At 60.8% G+C, this 2,500-nt stretch overlaps 1 protein-coding gene across 4 annotated transcripts in view; it reads left to right on the top strand.

Annotated features, from left to right (window-relative positions):
* si:cabz01090165.1 (uncharacterized protein LOC100333421 homolog) overlaps positions 1-2,500 on the top strand; it is a 70,505-nt gene that overhangs the window by 884 nt on the left and 67,121 nt on the right. For all 4 annotated transcript variants that reach the window (XM_057048790.1, XM_057048791.1, XM_057048792.1 and 1 more), the window contains exon 1: positions 1-111. This exon is cut by the window's left edge and continues 884 nt beyond it. The gene's annotated coding sequence lies outside the window, so the exon portion shown is untranslated. The remainder of the gene's footprint in view (positions 112-2,500) is intronic.

Below are 2,500 nucleotides of genomic sequence, written 5' to 3'. Positions count from 1 at the left end.
ACAGCGGTCCCTTTGTCGGGATTAAAGCCCCCGCTGGCGGACGGATCCGGGGAAGAAGGAGGGAGTCTGGAGGAAGGCGCGAGGCGAGGAGCCGCGTGGAGATCGATGAAGGTACGGCTGATTGATAGCTTGTTAATAATGCTGGGTGTGTGAGACAGATGGCGGCTGCCGGGACCGGGCTCTGCGGGGTCGGTCCTGCTCCCGGGTCCGGCCGGGCTCCGCCGGAACCGCCGCCGCTGCGTGCGCCGGCTCGCTTTTCTGCCTCCGCATTTCTGAGCGCGGACCGCGGAATTGTTCCATTTTGGCTGCTTACTTTTCCGCGATTCGTTAAGCCTGCATGGGAATGTGTGCGGACGCGCGTGGCGCGCGTGCGTGCGCCGTAATAGAAGCCGTCTGTGCGCGCTCTCTCTCTGTCCGTCTCTGCTCTCAGTTTCAGCTGCTGCCTCATGATGCAGCTCCAGAACCGCGTTACAGCCACATCCATTATGCAGGAGGCCAAGAGATGAGAACACTGGGGGGGGCAGAGGTGAGGCTGTGGGGGGAGATGAGGAGAGGTGGGGGGAGATATTGCTGGGTGGTGCAGATGAGGAGGGTGGGTCCGGCTGTGCTGGACGATACAGGAGCTGTTAGAGACCCTCCCAGAAAAGGTGGAAGGTTGTTGGTGCCGGCCTGAGCGGATCATCAACCCGGCCAAATAGTGTCGTTCTCTGAGATGGCCCCCCCACGGAGGAGGAAACAACAAGAGCGGGCGGGCCGCCGCAGGAGAGAGACGAGCTCTGGTTAGAGAGGGACCACTCCACGCTGAGAGAGCTTCTGTTGCCCACAAAGATCTGAGAAGAGGGAGCTAAAAATATCGGCAGGGACATGTGAAGGAGCGGCGTGTTGGTGGGCCGATCCGCAGCCAAGAGGAACTCCTCAGACGCCAACACGCCGGGCACCTGCAGGATAAACAGGCAGAGATGTTTACACCAGGACGGGGCTTCATCACAGCCAATTATCGCTGCAGCTTCCTGCTTTTTCATTTCTGCTGCTTTGGATTGTTTTTGCGTCGAAGCCTGAAACACATCATAGAAAAGATCGACTAGATCGTGACATGTTCATGGATTTCTGGGGAGGTGGTGCCTTCAGGACCCTGGGGAGCTCTGTAGGTCTGTGGTGGTGCCTTCAGGACCCTGGGGAGCTCTGTAGGCCTGTGGTGGTGCCTTCAGGACCCTGGGGAGCTCTGTAGGTCTGTGGTGGTGCCTTCAGGACCCTGGGGAGCTCTGTAGGCCTGTGGTGGTGCCTTCAGGACCCTGGGGAGTTCTGTAGGCCTGTGGTGGTGCGTTCAGGACCCTGGGGAACTCTGTAGGTCTGTGGTGGTGCGTTCAGGAACCTGGGGAGCTCTGTAGGCCTGTGGTGGTGCGTTCAGGACCCTGGGGAGCTCTGTAGGTCTGTGGTGGTGCGTTCAGGACCCTGGGGAGCTCTGTAGGTCTGTGGTGGTGCCTTCAGGACCCTGGGGAGCTCTGTAGGTCTGTGGTGGTGCGTTCAGGAACCTGGAGAGCTCTGTAGGCCTGTGGTGGTGCGTTCAGGACCCTGGGGAGCTCTGTAGGTCTGTGGTGGTGCGTTCAGGACCCTGGAGAGTTCTGTAGGTCTGTGGTGGTGCCTTCAGGACCCTGGGGCGCTCTGTAGGCCTGTGGTGGTGCGTTCAGGACCCTGGGGAGCTCTGTAGGTCTGTGGTGGTGCGTTCAGGAACCTGGAGAGCTCTGTAGGCCTGTGGTGGTGCGTTCAGGACCCTGGGGAGCTCTGTAGGTCTGTGGTGGTGCGTTCAGGACCCTGGAGAGTTCTGTAGGTCTGTGGTGTGCCTTCAGGACCCTGGAGAGTCAGACAGGTGGAGGCAGACAGGTGCAGGGGCAGACAGGTGGAGGGCAGCAGACAGGTGCAGGGGCAGACAGGTGGAGGGCAGCAGACAGGTGCAGGGGCAGACAGGTGGAGGGCAGCAGACAGGTGCAGGGGCAGACAGGTGGAGGGGCAGACAGGTGCGGGGGCAGACAGGTGCGGGGGCAGACAGGTGCAGGGGCAGACAGGCTGACTCATGGGGCAGACAGGTGCAGGGGCAGACAGGTGCAGTCTCCCAGCCTCCTCTGCGTGTGGTCGTGGAGCCGCGTTAGTGCCGCTGCAGAGCTGCGTCTCCTCTAAGGTGCAGAGCAGCACGACGGGCGTCACATGGCGTTAACGTCCACGCCGCCGTGTTGCACCTGCGTCTGCTGGGACACAGGAAGCTGCTGCTGGGCTCCCACCTCAGCAAAGAGCTGGTTCCTGAGATGGTTCTGAGCTGGTTCTGAGCTGGTTCCTGAGCTGGTTCTGAGGTGGTTCTGAGGTGGTTCTGAGCTGGTTCCTGAGATGGTTCTGAGCTGGTTCTGAGCTGGTTCCTGAGCTGGTTCTGAGCTGGTTCTGAGCTGGTTCCTGAGCTGGTTCCTGAGCTGGTTCCTGAGGTGGTTCTGAGCTGGTTCTGAGCTGGTTC

Source organism: Takifugu flavidus, chromosome 12 (assembly GCF_003711565.1).
Source record: "Takifugu flavidus isolate HTHZ2018 chromosome 12, ASM371156v2, whole genome shotgun sequence".
Classification (NCBI taxonomy): Eukaryota; Metazoa; Chordata; class Actinopteri; order Tetraodontiformes; family Tetraodontidae; genus Takifugu; species Takifugu flavidus.
The sequence above is the reverse complement of the archived record's forward strand: the minus strand, read 5'-3'. Positions and strand labels throughout refer to the sequence as shown.